Here is a 17,751-nt window from a genome sequence, read left to right as displayed (position 1 = left end):
CTTTGTGATCAAAGAGAGCACCCGGGGGTTCTGGGGCTTCCTGCGCAGCACTTACCTCTGTGCCGCGCGCCTGGACCGGCCTTTGTGCTTGTGGCTGCAGGGCCCAGCCGGAGGGTTTCCTGCTCAGCACTTCCCTCTGCCTCGCGGCACAAAGAGCCACGCTACTGCTGGAGGCCTCGGGCAAAGCCCAACTGGAAACATGTGTTAAACTCGTGCATCCCGCCTTCGCCCAGCCTGCTGCTCACCCCGCCGCCTCCATGGTCCAGCTGCGCTGTGTTTACTTCCGCCTCTTTTCCTCCCCCCTCGCCTATTTGTTTGTTGCTTTCCTATGGCCCGTTCTGCCACTTCCCGCCGCCTGCTTTCGTCATTTTCTTTTTACCCTACTGCATTTTCTAGAAACCCCCCTCCCTTTCTCCACCCTGCCCATCCATTTCTCTGCCACTCGCACCCGTTCTCTGTCGCAGTCCCTCATTTTCTTTGCTCTGCCCCTCTCGGCTCACCAGCCCTCCTTTACCTCCCCTTCTCTTTCTTGGTTTGTGTGGTCCTTTTCCTCTTATGCTCTAAAATCCTCGCCACCTTTCTATACCCATCTGCCCGTTACGTCACCAAGTTCTGTTTTGCTTGTTTTCTCTCCTCCTCATGTTAGTCCCATTTTCTTTCTCTCATGCCTCTCACTGCCTTCCCTTTTTCGCCCAGTTTCTCTCTCATCATTTCTAGCTTCTCTTGGTCCCTTCGCTCTCTGCCCCCACAGCCTCATCTCTCTCCTCTCGCCCGTGATAGCCCCTGGCCTTGAATAAAGACTTCACACCTGTTCGGAGCTGTGAAGCAAACATTTCTCTGGGGTTTGTGTTGTGGGAGGCATGTCAGACAGCACGGGTGCTGGGCCTCTCTCCCGAGAGCGACGCTTTGTGCCAAGCCGCACTAGGTCTGTGCCACGAGAGCAGGGGAAGCCGCAGAATAGCGAGCCAGCCTGCCCCAGACAGACCCGAGCAGCATGAGTGATGTGCCCTCCTTCCCACAGCTAGGCCAAGCTGCACGGAGCTGTACCCACGTGGCTGGGAGCTGTGCTTGGCTGAATAAGACGTGTCTGTTTCACAAGCACCATGACTCAGACGAAGAATTGAGCCTTGATAGGGGGTACCAGAACGGCGCCAACTTCCTGAGAGTTTTACCAAAATAGTTAAAAGTGTAGCCATGATATCCCAAAGGCAGGCTCGGATTGGGATCACAATTAGTCCCCGGATTTGCCCCAAAAACTTTGCCACCATCTGGTTAGTCTAATTAGCTTTATACAGTGTGAACACATCACAAAGGCACTGACTAGAGCAATGCCCTTAAGCACCAGTCACATTGAACATTTCAAATGTATTTTTACTTTAGGGAAGATAAAATGATTTATCCATAATCGCAGGATGTTGAGCTGATGCCAGGACTTGATCATAGTTCCAACGTTTGCAGCTCTGACCATAACGTGGAGTATGAGATTTTGTATGACTTTCAACATTCTCAGTTGATTTTAAAATGTTCTTTGGTAGGTCAATTGCCATCTGAAATGTGTTGACAGTGGTGAGGTTTCTTGGATTTTTCATACTTCATTTATACATTTCGTACTGTTGCTGCTTGCCTACCAGATAGCTTTTAGCTGTCTGTAGGCCAAAGACTTGTGTACCATGCCAGAAACCTACAGTGGGCTTACAGCTTTGCTATTGCGTACCATAGTTTGGCTTTGTTATTACTCTTGCTTGCTTCTTGATGGATGGCTTGTCTTCTTGTGTTTGTCCCTTCTCTGAAGCATTGCCTCTTTGCTCTTTTTACCACTCTTTTGATTGGCTACTGCTATTCTTCCGCTGCACACATGTAGGTAGCTAAATTGTTTCTTTAGCCCCTCCATGCTCTCTCCCTTATGTGCTTCTCCCCCCAAAGGCCTGCCACACATGCTTCGTGTTGCTCTCTACTCCCCCATCTTCTCTTTCCCTCATGTGCAACTGTTTCCATAATTCCAGCTTCATCATCTCTCTACTTGCTTTCACTCTGGTGTGCTATTCTTCGTGTCTATATATCACTACGTGTTCCTCTCTTCTTTCCAGCCCCACCATTTTATTTATTTTTTATTCAAACACCCGCCCCCTGGCTGCGCTTGCTTCCCTGCCCCCTCGCTGTGCTTGCTCTCCTAGGTGTGTGTGTGTCTCTGGGTGTGTGTGTGTGCGTTAGTAATTGCTGTCTGCTGAGCTCGTCCAGTAGGGTACAATATGTCTTACATTTGCGAGAGATTAAGCTGTTGGCAATGTAAATGACAATGCCATTTATTTATCTGTTTTCAAAACCAACACATAAATAAAATTTTTGACATTTACAATGCCAATAGCTCTAACTTTGGCAAAGGCGAAACCGTTGCATTGTAAATGCTTGTTTAGTATATAGTTCGGTCCCCCCCTGGGGCCAGTGTGTATTAGGCTATTTACTGTGATTTATTTGCTATAGTATTGTGTGCTTTATGTATATCTCCGTGTGGGAGATACTGGAACATACTAGAGAGTATTATATAATAAATACATATTTTTATAAATACCTAGTGTGGTTCTCTTTCATTTAGTCTATACTATAAGATTTCATTCTGGTAAAACAAGCTGCTTTATTCTGCTTCAAGTCTAAGCCTGAAGGCTGCTCTCCACAGCTACCACTTGGATAGCTTTCTAAGGTTGTCTGAGACCTCTTAAATCACCATAAGGGTTGGCTTGACAGGTGTAAGGTGCCCAATAACATTAGTGGACATCATATACCAGGGCAGCTTCTCTCAGTGATGCAGGACATTTTGGTGTGAAATTGTTTTGCAAACCCACCTCCGGTGAGGTAATGCTTGAATATCTATTCTGAATTAAGGAATCTGCAGCTGGAAGTCTCGATCAGATGAGCAAGATACTTACCTTCTCTAATGCCTTACCTGGTAGAGGTTCTATCTAGCAGCAAATTCCTTATCGACCTATCCATCCTCCCCGCTCTGCGAATGGATTTCTAGGAACAGGGCTGTTCCTATTTCAAGGCCCTAGTTTTAACCACCAGTGGTCAGTGTTCCTCATGGCCTTGCACTACAGGTGTGGAAAGTTGTGAAAAGAAACTGATGCCAGCTTGCTGGGGTGGCGCCTATATAGGCACCATGCTCGTCACTTCTGGCGCCGATGACGCCACGTGGTGCTGAGCAACACCACCTACCGGAGTGCACAGGTACTGCTCATGAAAAAGTTCCGGATCCAGTCTGATACCTGAGGATAATTCTAAGGTAAGGAATCTGCAGCTAGATAGTCTCTACCAGATAAGATGTTGCCAAAGGTAAGTAACTTGTTCTTTATGAGTTATGGGTATGCCCAAAGACATATGAGCGTGTTTGGGGATTTGCATGGAGTAATATGAAACATTGGACATGGATTGGAAGGGGGTGGGCCTAATATGAGGGGTCGCCCGTATGAATTTGCATGCTATCCTGAATCATGGGATTCACTCTCTGATTACATTTAGAAGTCTTAAAGGAAGATTGGTGATGGTTTTGATTTCAAACATGTAAACAAAAATAATTCCAACGTAAAAAACATTTTGCTAAAATGTTGCACAAGTTTGATACTGTTTGTCTGAGCAATACTTTAGTAAAATGTGTTTAATGCAATGTAAAACCATAGTGGTCAACTTGAAAAAAGATAAGTGCCCCAATTCCTAATGAAAGACACAAGTGCACAATCAGATATGTCAATGAATTCGTTCAGATTTAAAACTTTCAGGAATTCAAAACAGTTTACGTAAGTATGGGAACCATACTGCTAGCAAACTGTTGCGTATTCTATTTTCGCACTAGCAAATATACATGGTCACAGGTGATATCTCAGCAAGTACATTCAGCCTTTCATTCTTTCAAGGTCAATTACATGAGCACCATTCAGTTGGGAAACAAACATCTGTTATTTTAGCGCCGAGAGACCTTAGTTTGAATGTTTTCTTTACAAATTCATGTTATATTTTTGCTTATATGAAAATATACCGAGAAGTTGCAAAATCCCTTTTTGTTCACCCCCTTTTCTTTGCCATCCTCGAAAATATTCTCCTTCTACCCTTCTCGGGAGTAAACATTCAACATTGTTTAGTGTGGGAAGATAGTGGAAACGAATTTGTGAATGCCCTTCAACATTTAAGTTAGTGGATGTGCACACACAAACATGTTATTCCAGGCTTGGAAACACCACTTCCGACATACATTCCTGACCCTGCATAAGAGGACAGATGCTCCTGTAGTTAAGTTAGTCCAGAGTGAGTGCCTACCTTATCTTCAAGCATCATTTACAGTTTTATTGTCTAAGATATGCTGGCTTTTATTGAGTTATCTCTTCTTCCATTGAGCTTTGAAAGCCATAGCCTCCCTTTTATGGGTGCTACCTATATCCTATATCTTTCCTCTTCATGTATGATTTTATTATTGTCACTATGCTGCTCTATGTAAACTTGTAAAGCGCTCAGATACATGCAAGGGTCACGTTTGCGCTATATAAAACTAGAAATAAATAAATGTACTAAGAGGAGAAGAGTAGCTATGCAGTGCATAACCATGCAAAACTATGCACCAGTTTCAGACAGATGGGCCCCAACTTCTCAAGTCTACACACCACTCACAAGTCTGGGCAGCCTGCCAGACAACACTCCTGCTACATCTCACATAAAAGCAGTGACTCTACCCTGTTTGGAAGATGCTCTCACATATTTAATGCCGCCTTCCAAGAGGGTTGCTCTGAGCACAAGTGACTTGAAACACTTCCCTTCTGTTGCATGTTCACAGAGGGAGTCCCAGCCCATTTCAGCGAATGCCACACCTCGGGCAACAGAGACTCGGGCACAAAGTATGGAGAAAGGGACATGTAGCTTAGGTTGGAAAGGCGGTATACAATGCCCACACATTTTCATGAAGCAGAATGTAATGATAAATACCTTGGGTTCATGCACACAATGATTGCCATTTCTAAGTGCTGTAATTAACTGTTTCTGTTGATGTCCAATATAATGATACTCGGGTATTGCACTCAAAAGTATAGATTGAATCGCATCAGACGTGATCACCAATCGCTGAACTGACTGAACCACATTGACTAATTCACATTCCACGTCAGCCGCAGCGACTTCTCTTGCTTGCCTCAATGCGCAGTCATAACTCGCACACATACATTTTAGGAATGTAGCAAATGCATCCACAGTCCAGGGGTGTTTCAAACATAAATCAATACTACCTCGGGCATCAACAGACCAGGACCCCTCTCTCTCTCTCACTCTCTCTCTCTCTTACACAGACGAGTTAGACCCTGGGGGGAGGAGGCAAGTACTTCAGATTTCCCGTCAGTTGTCTTTTGTGATGTAAATGTCTTCTAAATCGTGATTTTGAAGCCTCCTGGGAAAGGATGGAAGTGTGAACAAAGGATTTAATAAAAATAATCAGCAATCCATTTACTGGAACATATTTTCAGAGCAGGAGCTCCTTGTGAGGTCAGCCGGGGTTGGAAGTGGTGCGTATCCTACAGCTACTCCTGAGGGAGCTTGGGAAGTGGGGCGGAGGATATAGGTCATCCTCTACTCCCTGATAGGGGGGCACTTAGGACAATGACTGCTCTCCTCGTGAAAGAGCCATGTTCCGCTCACTGGTCATCAGAATCACTGTGCCCATGTCCTGGGTATTTGGCCATGACTTTGCTCCTGCCGTTCTCTCTGCATGTTGAGTCGGTTTTCGGAGTAATTTCCTCCTACAGTTGTTTCCTACAGAATTTCCTACAGTTTTGAGGAGCACTTTCTGGGAGACTGCAGACTTTCATATCAGATTCCAGGGACCTGCCCAAGGTACGACAGGGCTATTACTGTGTATGATAATGTAGTCAGCAAGAGAGTCAAAGTTCATACAAGATCACATGGCCAGGTCCTCAGTGTGGGGAAACTCTGGCCTCCCGGGACAAGCTACATTGAAGAGATGATGGGTCTGATTTAGATATGAATAGTAACAGAATAGCATCTGATTGGTCGAGAAAGCTATACAACAAGTGGAGAATCTTCTGGTGGAATTTCCTCCAAAAGTCTGCTGAGACACTTGCTTCACCCTTTAGGCGACAGGATCCAGATCTACTTTCTCTGTGAGGAACCAGGCTCCACCATTTACAGCACCCTTGCTTTTTTCATACCATGTGCCCAGTGGCTGCGGCCTGTGCTCTGATGTCACAACAAGGTGACACTAACCTCTGTACAGAACACCAAAACTAAGTGACTGAATGAGAACAGAAGACTCTGCAGCTGGCAAACGTTGTTCTGGTCTCTGATGTCATAGCAGGGGGACACGTACCTCATTTCAAAACACGAAAAGTAAGTCCGTAAAGGAGAACATGAGACTCTGCAGCTGACATAGGCTGGCGTGCGCTCTGTGACAGAAAGGTGACTCTTGCCTCTTTACAGAGCTCCAAACGTAAATGCATACATGAGAATAAAAGACTCTGCAGCTAACAGACTAGGAAAGAGTCCCTGGAGCCGTCTCTCAAGTCCTGCTCCTTCTGCAGCCAGAAAATGCCTGTGTTCCTCTCTTTCACGCAGTTCTAATTCACAGTTTTTTCATCAGATGTGATGCTCTCTGCTCCCAACTTCCCCGTCTCTTCCCATTCTTCTTACTACATTATACTCTTGCTTACCCTGATGTTACATACTCTGTATTTCCCTAATTCCATTTTGGGGGTGTGTTTTGACAGCACAGACATGTTGCTAACAATATACATGGAGTGGTCTCTGAGTCAGCCCCTTTCAACCACTGGCGTTTGTCGACCTGGCTCGCTTCTTGATTGACTGAAGGCTTTGCCCAACATCTCTTGGCTAAGCCCATCGAGTAAACATCTCTCACCTAATGCTATTGGCTGTGCCCTTCTGTATTCACTCCAACACATGGGTACTCACAAGAATGTTCCCAGAGGCCAAAAAAGTTTAATCAGAGGTGTGACCAAAGGCAGCACTGATGCCAGAAGGGTAGTGGTTGAGGGACAGGTGTATGTGGGGGTGGTAAAAGGGGTGTAGAGTAAGTGAAGCATGTAGGTCTAGTGGCTGGATTGAAATCCACAATGTGGAACCAGACAATCTGGGCTCAATCCTAGCTGCCCACTTGACTACATTGTGTGATCCTAAGCAATTGGTTTATTTTCCTCTCCCTCCATTTACTTCATTATCACATAAAGGAAGACCTCGAAAATACATGACTTCAGGATCTGTGCTGTAAAAAAAACTCTCCTCTGCTTGATTTAATAAATTATTTATAATGTTCTTCATGTATAATAACCACTCCGGCCACCCAAGGGATGCACATAACATTTGCATGCCCCTTATTTTATTATTGGCATTGTTGTCAGGTGGCGGGGAAGTATCAATGTTTCTAAATCAATGTCTGTAAATTATCACTTTAAAGAATAATACTTCTAAATGTACTGATATAATCTGATTTACTAACGTGAAATGATTTGGCATCTTAATGAAATGCGCGTTTTGAATTTTGAGGAGACTTAATCATATTTTTACATGTTCGACGCAACATGTCTCCATAAATGAAGGTGTTCCTAAAGTTAAGCTGTGGAGGACACCCTAGTTACTTCCGTTGTTTAACTTCAATTAACCTTTAAATAAATGGTTGCCCGTTTATTGGACATAATGTTAATGCTGAGTCAGTAGACATTAGCCCAGCGCTGTTGTTAACCAGGGGTTGCAAAAACAACAGGTGATGGACCGAATGTGGATCAATGTCACACATTCAACCCAGTCAAAAGATCTGGGTCCTAATCCATCGTTTTTTTGCACTCCACACCACCCCGGGTTAGACAATGGCGATATGCAAATCAGCTCTGACCCTGTGCCCCATGGGAACAGTCCAGTCCGAACTACAAAAGCCATGTCCTTCCCAGAACGGAATCAAGCATCCGAGGACCGGACCGGTTTCGAGGTAACACCTCTCATCAGCCCGGCTAGCTTGACTCCAGTGGTGTGGAGTGCCTGGGACCCACGTCTGGGCATCCCCAGTACACTTATAGCAGCAATTGCAAAAACAACAGGTGATGGACCGAATGTGGATCAATGTCACACATTCAACCCAGTCAAAAGATCTGGGTCCTAATCCATCGTTTTTTTGCACTCCACACCACCCCGGGTTAGACAATGGCGATATGCAAATCAGCTCTGACCCTGTGCCCCATGGGAACAGTCCAGTCCAAACTACAAAAGCCATGTCCTTCCCAGAACGGAATCAAGCATCCGAGGACCGGACCGGTTTCGAGGTAACACCTCTCATCAGCCCGGCTAGCTTGACTCCAGTGGTGTGGAGTGCCTGGGACCCACGTCTGGGCATCCCCAGTACACTTATAGCAGCAATTGCAAAAAGTGTACTGGGGATGCCCAGACGTGGGTCCCAGGCACTCCACACCACTGGAGTCAAGCTAGCCGGGCTGATGAGAGGTGTTACCTCGAAACCGGTCCGGTCCTCGGATGCTTGATTCCGTTCTGGGAAGGACATGGCTTTTGTAGTTCGGACTGGACTGTTCCCATGGGGCACAGGGTCAGAGCTGATTTGCATATCGCCATTGTCTAACCCAGGGTGGTGTGGAGTGCAAAAAAACGATGGATTAGGACCCAGATCTTTTGACTGGGTTGAATGTGTGACATTGATCCTCATTCGGTCCATCACCTGTTGTTTTTGCAAACTCGCTATAATTGTTGTTAACCAGGGGGGCATGCGGCCCCCTGGATGTACATTGGGTATCACTGCTCCAGTGCTTGCACTGACTTGCAGAAAAGACTATTTTATAACTATAGTCCTCTCTGTCTGCTCCTGCCGGCTCCCTCTTACATTTTTAGGTCTCGCCTGTCAATGCGCATGCGCATTGAGCTTGCGAGACTATGGGGGCTTAAACAGACTTTAACCAACTTGCGATTCCTTGCAGTGCCCGTCAAATTGAAGCTCAATGCGCAAGCGCATTGACTTTAAAAGCGCGTGCACATGAAAGCGATAAGGCTCCCTCCCACGGCAATCCCCACCCGCAGCCGCCAGCACCTCCCCTCTCTCTCCGCACACAGCCAGGCTTGCATTTCTCCTCCCCCTCCCCAGCCGCCAGCCCCTCCCCTCTCTCTCCCAGCACACAGCCAGGCTCGCATTTCTCCACAGCCAGGCTGGCATTTCTCCTCCCCCTCCCCAGCCACCAGCTCCTCCCCTCTCTCTTTCCCTGCAGTTTCATGGCCGTGTCTCGTCTTAAACCCTTAAACCTGCACAACTCATTTTTTACACACTGAAACAGACTATTTTTTAAACAAAATTCGGCAGCCTTCGACATCTGTTCCCCAGCCCCCAGCCGCCAGCACCTCCCCTCTCTCTCCCCGGACACAGACAGGCTCGCAATTCTCCTCCCCCTCCCCAGACGCCAGCACCTCCCCTCTCCAGCACCTCACCTCTCTCTCCCTGCACACAGTCAGCTCGCATTTCTCCTCCCCCTCCATAGCCGCCAGCACCTCCCCTCTCTCTCCCTGCAGTTTCACGGCTGTGTCTCGTCTTAAACACTTAAACCTTGTCTCGTCTTAAACCTTTAAACCTGCACAACTCATTTTTTGCCCACTGAAACAGACTATTTTTTAAACAAAATTCACCAGCCTTCGACATCTGTTCACCAGCCCCCAAACGCCAGCACCTCACCTCTCTCTCCCCGGACACAGCCAGGCTTGCAATTCTCCTCCCCCTCCCCAGACGCCAGCACCTCCCCTCTCTCTCCCTGCACACAGCCAGGCTCACATTTCTCCTCCCCCTCCACAGCCGCCAGCACCTCCCCTCTCTCTCCCTGCAGTTTCACGGCCGTGTCTCGTCTTAATCCGCATTTGACATCTTCGCATTGAATACTAAAACATGTTGGAAGCATCATGTTCTTAAAAGAATTTGTATTAACGAACACACATTAATTAGCCTTGTACCGAAAACAAAAAATACACTACCCTAGATGTGTGGTAGTGAACGGCAGCGTTCAAATGCTGGTGAGCCCAACAAAATCAAAATACAATGGCAGCCCTCTATCTGTTTCGTGTGCCTTGATGGGGTGGGGGGCTGAGGGGGCTTTCAATGCGGCTTCCCTTTGCAGGCTCAGTTTGAAGCCCTGGTCTTAACTATGCAGCCTCGGCACTCAATACAAACGGAGTAGCAGCAGAAAGGAACAGGCTGCAACTTGCAAAAATCAACGACTCCAAGCGAGCATGCACAACTCAATTCGCCAGCCTTCGCCATCTGTTCACCAGCCCCCAGCCGCAAGCAACTCCCCCCTCTCTCCACGCACACAGCCAGGCTCCTATTTCTCCTCCCCCTCCCCAGACGCCTTCACACACTCAACACCCTCACACACCCTCAATCACCCTCACACCATCACTCAACATCACCCCCTCACCTTCACACCCCCTCACGCCCCCTCACCCTCACCCACAGTCACACACTCAACATTCAAACTCGCACACCCTCACTCACATTCACACCCTCACACCCTCACAACACTCACCCTCACTCACCCTCAAACTCTCACCCACACCTGTCACACTCTCACACCCCATTAGCCTCACCCTCTCATGTTCACACACCCTCACCCCTTCACCCTCACACACCCTTACCCCTTCACCCTCACAACCCTCACACCCTCACTCATACTCACTCCGTCACCCTCTCACCCTCTCACCCTCACACACCATCACATACCCTCACACCCCCTGACCCTAACATCCACTCACACTTACACCGTCCAAGTCCACCCCCCATTAGCCTCACCCCCTCATGTTCACACACCCTCACCCCTTCACCCTCACACACCCTCACCCCTTCACCCTCACAACCCTCACACCCTCACTCTTACTCACACCGTCACCCTCACTCACCCTCACACACCATCACACACCCTCACACCCCCTGACCCTCACATCCACTCACCCTCACACTCACACCGTCCAACTCCACCCTCACACCCTCACTCATACTCGCACCGTCACCCTCACTCACCCTCACACACCATCACACACCCTCACACCTCCTGACCCTCACATCCACTCAAATTCACACCGTCCAACTCCACCCTCCAACTCCACCCTCCAATATGACTGCGCATCACAACAACTCACACTCACACCCACTCACACCCTCACCCACCCTCACCCTCAGCCTCACACACCCTCACTCATCCTCACCCTCCCTCACACACCATCACTCAACAACACACCCTTCAACACCCTCACCCTCACACACTCAATCACCCTCACCCACTCACCATCATTCAACAACACCCCCTCACCCTCCCACCCCCTCACACCCCCTCACCCTCACACAGCCTCACCCTCACCCACAGTCACACACTCAACCTTCAAACTCGCACACCCTCACTCACCTTCACACCCTCACACCCTCACAACACTCACCCTCACTCACCCTCAAACTCTCACCCTCACTCACCCACACCTGTCACACTCTCACACCCCATTAGCCTCACCCCCTCATGTTCACACACCCTCACACACCCTCACCCCTTCACCCTCACAACCCTCACACCCTCATTCATACTCACTCCATCACCCTCACTCACCCTCACACACCATCACACACCCACACACCCCCTGACCCTCACATCCACTCACACTTACACCGTCCAAGTCCACCCCCCATTAGCCTCACCCCCTCATGTTCACACACCCTCACCCCTTCACCCTCACACACCCTCACCCCTTCACCCTCACAACCCTCACACCCTCACTCTTACTCACACCGTCACCCTCACTCACCCTCAAACTCTCACCCTCACTCACCCACACCTGTCACACTCTCACACCCCATTAGCCTCACCCCCTCATGTTCACACACCCTCACACACCCTCACCCCTTCACCCTCACAACCCTCACACCCTCATTCATACTCACTCCATCACCCTCACTCACCCTCACACACCATCACACACCCACACACCCCCTGACCCTCACATCCACTCACACTTACACCGTCCAAGTCCACCCCCCATTAGCCTCACCCCCTCATGTTCACACACCCTCACCCCTTCACCCTCACACACCCTCACCCCTTCACCCTCACAACCCTCACACCCTCACTCTTACTCACACCGTCACCCTCACTCACCCTCACACACCATCACACACCCTCACACCCCCTGACCCTCACATCCACTCACACCGTCCAACTCCACCCTCACAACCCTCACACCCTCATTCATACTCGCACCGTCACCCTCACTCACCCTCACACACCATCACACACCCTCACACCCCCTGACCCTCACATCCACTCACAATCACACCGTCCAACTCCACCCTCCAACTCCACCCTCCAATATGACTGCGCATCACAACAACTCACACTCACACCCACTCACACCCTCACCCACCCTCAGCCTCACACACCATCACTCATCCTCACCCTCCCTCACACACCATCACTCACCAACACACCCTCACCCACGACCCCTACACCCTCACCCTCACATACACTCAATCACCCTCACCCACTCACCATCACACACCATCACTCAACAACACCCCTCACCCTCCCACCCCCTCACACCCCCTCACCCTCACACACCCTCACCCTCACCCACAGTCACTCACTCAACCTTCAAACTCGCACACCCTCACTCACCTTCACACCCTCACAACACTCACCCTCACTCACCCTCAAACTCTCACTTTCACTCACCCACACCTATCATCACACACTCTCACATCCCATTACCCTCACCCCCTCATCTTCACACACCCTCACCCCATCACCCTCACACCCACACTCATACTCACACCGTCATCCTCACTCACCCTCACACACCATCACACACCCTCAAACCCCTGAACCTCACATCCAATCACCCTCACACCGTCCAAGTCCACCCTCACAACCCTCACACCCTCACTCATACTCACACCGTCACCTTCACTCACCCTCACACACCATCACACACCCTCACACCCCTGACCCTCACAACCACTCACCCTCACACTCACACCGTCCAAGTCCACCCTCCAAATCCACCCTACAACACCACCCTACAACTCCACCCTCCAAAATGACTGCGCATCTATGTTAATGCAAGCAAAGCTTTTGCAGTGCGGCTTTAATGTGTACCTTACCAAAAAAATGAAAACATTTTACATGTATAATATAAAAAACATTACTGATGTCTTTGTTTTTGTATTCAGCGCTAACAACAGCATCAATCAACATTACATAGGTCTCTTAGCTTCAAAAACAACGCTTCACAACATTAATACATTTGAAGTGTACAATATTCACGGAGAAAAAATAAACACTTATAGCCATCATCACAACAACTCTCACTCACACCCACTCACACCCTCACCCACCCTCACCCTCAGCCTCACACACCCTCACTCATCCTCAAACTCCCTCACACCCTCACACACCATCACTCACCAACACACCCTCACCCTCAACACCCTCACCCTCACACACCCTCACTCACCCTCACCCCCTCACCCACTCACCCTCACACACCATCACTCAACATCACCCCCTCACCCTCACACCCCCTCACACACCCTCACCCACCCTCACCCACAGTCACACACTCAACCTTAAAACTCGCACACACCCTCACTCACCTTCACACACTCACACATTCACAACACTCACCCTCACTCACCCACACCTAGCATCACACACACTCACACCCCATTACCTTCATCCCCTCATCTTCAGACACCCTCACTCCCTCACCCTCACAACCCTCACACCCTCACTCATACTCACACAGTCACCCTCACTCAGCCTTACACACCATCACACATCCTCACACCCCTTGACCCTCACATCCACTCACCCTCACACTCACACCGTCCAAGTCCACCCTCCAACTCCACCCTACAACACCACCCTACAACTCCACCCTACAACTACTACTCCACCCTCCAACTACTAATCCACCCTCCAACTCCAAACGTAAATAGCAGTAGGCAACATTTAATTCAATAACAAAACATCGGATTACACACTTGTAGGTATTCAAAAATGAAAACTTAATGCATCGCGAGGACAGTGCACCAATTAATACATAAAAACGCAGAAAAGGATTGTTAAATATAACATTTTTTACGAAGAAAAAAAACCCAAAGAAAATAGGGAAACATCTGAATACACAGCGAGTAATACACCAATTTAAAAGGGGACAAAGACATCTAAAGGACACAAATTCACAACATAAAGCAGTTACTAAAGTAAGGGGAAATAAATAAACCATTAAACAATGGTGGAAAGAATCCACAAAACAAACAAAGTGCGTAATCACAAGAGCACGAGACCTCACATCCTAATTGCAATTCTTCCATAAGTACAATAAAGTATTCCACTCAAAGTACACAACAAAAACAATACAATTTTTAAAGGTGGCTTCATACTTATACTTTGCCACAATTAATGCGCATCTGAAGTCGGAAATTTAAAAGGAGGTAAACATTGTCTCTAATGAGCAAACACAGACAAAATCACTTCACATCTATGTTAATGCAAGCCAAGCTTTTGCAGTGCGAATTGATGTGTACCTTACAAAAAAATGATACATTTTTACATGCATTATATAATAACCAATACTGATGTGTTTGTTTTTTGATTCAGCATTAACAGCATCAATCAACATTACACAGGTCTTGATTAGCTTCTAAAACAACGCTTCACAACATTAATACATTTGAAGTGTACAATAATCACGGAGAAAAAATGATCACTTATAGGCATCATCACAACCACTCACACCCTCACCCTCAGCCTCACACACCCTCACTCATCCTCACCCTACATCACACCCTCACACTCTCACAACCTCACACCCTCAATCACACTCATACCCTCACACACCATCACTCACCAACACACGCTCAGCCTCACTCACAACCTCAAACCCCCACACACTCACATCCACTCACCCTCACACTCACACCGTCCAAGTCCACCCTCCAACTACACCCTAAAACTACAATACCACACTACAACTCTACCCTCCAAATACAACTCCAGCCTCCAACTGTACACATAAATAGCGTTAAGCAACTATTTGATATATACGTAAAACGCGGATTACACACTTGCAGCTATTCCAAAATGCAAACTTAAAGCAACGCAAGGAGAGTGCAGCTATTAATACACAAATATGCAAACAGGGATTGGAAAATAAAACATTTCTTTCACAAAACGCATAAAATGCACACATTACATCACTGTGCATCCTATTAATACATTGATAGGGAAAATAAATTCAGCAAATACAAAAAGTTTCCTTTAATACATCGATTAGCTCAATAACATATAACCCGGCTACTTCAGCATCACAGGAAAAAAACAATGCAAACAAAACATACATAAATATAATAGAAACTAAATAGCACTTCAAAGTTCAAACAACAGCTCTTGTACATCAAATAACAAACACCAGCTAAAAATACATTACATTACAGTTTTCGAAAGCATATACATTACATATCGACGATTAAAAACAAGACTTTAATTTACATTACATAATAAACATTTACAAATATTACGATCGAAAACAAACAATGTCAACAGTTATAAAAATACACTCCTATTCATTCGTTAAGTTAAACATACTATAGATACTACATTACATTACATAAAAAAACACTTTGGAATAAATTCTTACCTGTCAAACGACGCAGCAACAGCACAGGAACTAGAACACGCCTTCCGCGCACCAACATTCTCGATCTTCTGGGGAATTCCACCGTTGACGTAAGCAAATCGGAACGCAACGTCAAAAACGTCACGCTCCGATTGGCTACAAATAAACGTCAAGGAAACGTAAACACTCACAACACAAAAAAAAACTAGAACGCTAACGTAGGGAACGTCAAAGTGACGCATTGTGTCGGCCATTTTAAAATTAATACAATTAATACGGGACTCCACAGACACCAAAAACACACAGAACACCACACATTACTTAAAACACACACACAGTTAAATTACATAAAAAAATACACATAAGGCAGGACAATTACAAAGGGAAGCTCTATCACGTTTTTTTTACACGACACATATTAAAAAAATATATATATTATTAACATACACACACTCATAACATCACCCTCACACCCCGAAACTCTCTCACACCTTCACACACCCTCAATCACCCTCACACAACATCACCCTCACACACCTTCAGCCTCACACCCACTCACTCACCCTCACCCTCACACACACTCACACACACTCACACACCCTCGCTCACCTCAAAGACTCACACCCCTCACAACAATCTCAGACTCACTACACCGGACAGCCTCACCCTCACACACTCACCCCCCCTCACACTCTCTCACCATCAACACCCCTCAGCCTCACACACCCTTACCCTCATCCCCTCACCCTCACACACCCTCAATCACCCTCACACCATCACCCTCACACACCCTAACTCTCACCCTCAACCACTCACACACTCACACTCCCTCGCTCACCCTCACCCTCACACACACTCACACCCCCTCACCCTCACACCCCATCACCCTCACACACCCTCACTCCCCTCACACACTCACACCCCTCACAACACTCTCACACTCACTACACCTCACACACTCACCCTCAAACACCCTCACACACACTCACCCACCCTCAGCCTTGCAAAATCTCAACATCAACACCCCTCACCCTCACACATCCTTACCCTCATCCCCTCGACCACATTCACCCTCAGTCACCCTCAAACACCCTAACTCTCAAACTCACCCACTCACACACCCTCACACTCCGTAACTCACCCTCACACACCCTCACCCTCACACCATCACACACCCACACACTCACACTCAATCATTCACCATCAAACACACACACTCACCCTCACACACCGTCACACAACCTCATCCTCACACCACCTCACTCACCCTCACCCACACTCATACCCCCTCACCCTCACAGCCCCTCACACACCCTCGCTACACTCACAACCTCACACCCCTCACAACACTCTCACACTCACTACACCGCACACCCTCACCCTCACAGACTCACCCTCTCTCAACATCAACCCCCTCAGGCTCACACACCCTTACACTCATTCGGTCACCCTCACACACCCTCAGTCACCCTCACCCTCACACACCCTCACTCCCACCCTCACCCACTCACACAACCTCACACTCCCTCACTCAGCCTCAGACACACTCACACTCACATGTCACACAACCACACCCTCACACCCTCTCACTCACACTCACTCACACTCACTCACACTCACTCACAATGACTCACACTCACCCTCACACACCCTCACCCTCACTCACCGTCACACACCCTCTGCCTAACAACACCTCTCTCACCCTCACTCACCCTCACACACACTCACACTCACACACCGTCACTCACCCAAAGCCTCACACCCCCTCACTCACCCTCACACTCACACACACACCCCCTCACCCTCAAACACCTTACACTCACACACCCACGCTCCCCTCACACCCATCAAAAGACTCTCACACTCACTACACCTCACACACTCTCAGCCGCAAACAACCTCACTCACCCTCACACGCTCACACACCCTCACCCTCACACCCCATCACCCTCACACACGCTCACTCCCCTCACACCCTCACACGCCTCACAACACTCTCACACTCACTACACCTCACACCCTCACCATCAAGCACCCTCCCACACACTCACC

General features: G+C 48.0%; 1 protein-coding gene across 1 annotated transcript in view; it reads left to right on the top strand.

Annotated features, from left to right (window-relative positions):
• The window catches only part of LOC147668745 (protein cornichon homolog 2), a 624,799-nt gene that overhangs the window by 475,256 nt on the left and 131,792 nt on the right, over positions 1-17,751 (top strand). The gene's annotated exons all lie outside the window — the stretch shown is intronic.

Source organism: Lissotriton vulgaris, unplaced genomic scaffold (assembly GCF_964263255.1).
Source record: "Lissotriton vulgaris unplaced genomic scaffold, aLisVul1.2 SCAFFOLD_221, whole genome shotgun sequence".
Taxonomy (NCBI): domain Eukaryota; kingdom Metazoa; phylum Chordata; class Amphibia; order Caudata; family Salamandridae; genus Lissotriton; species Lissotriton vulgaris.
The sequence above is the reverse complement of the archived record's forward strand: the minus strand, read 5'-3'. Positions and strand labels throughout refer to the sequence as shown.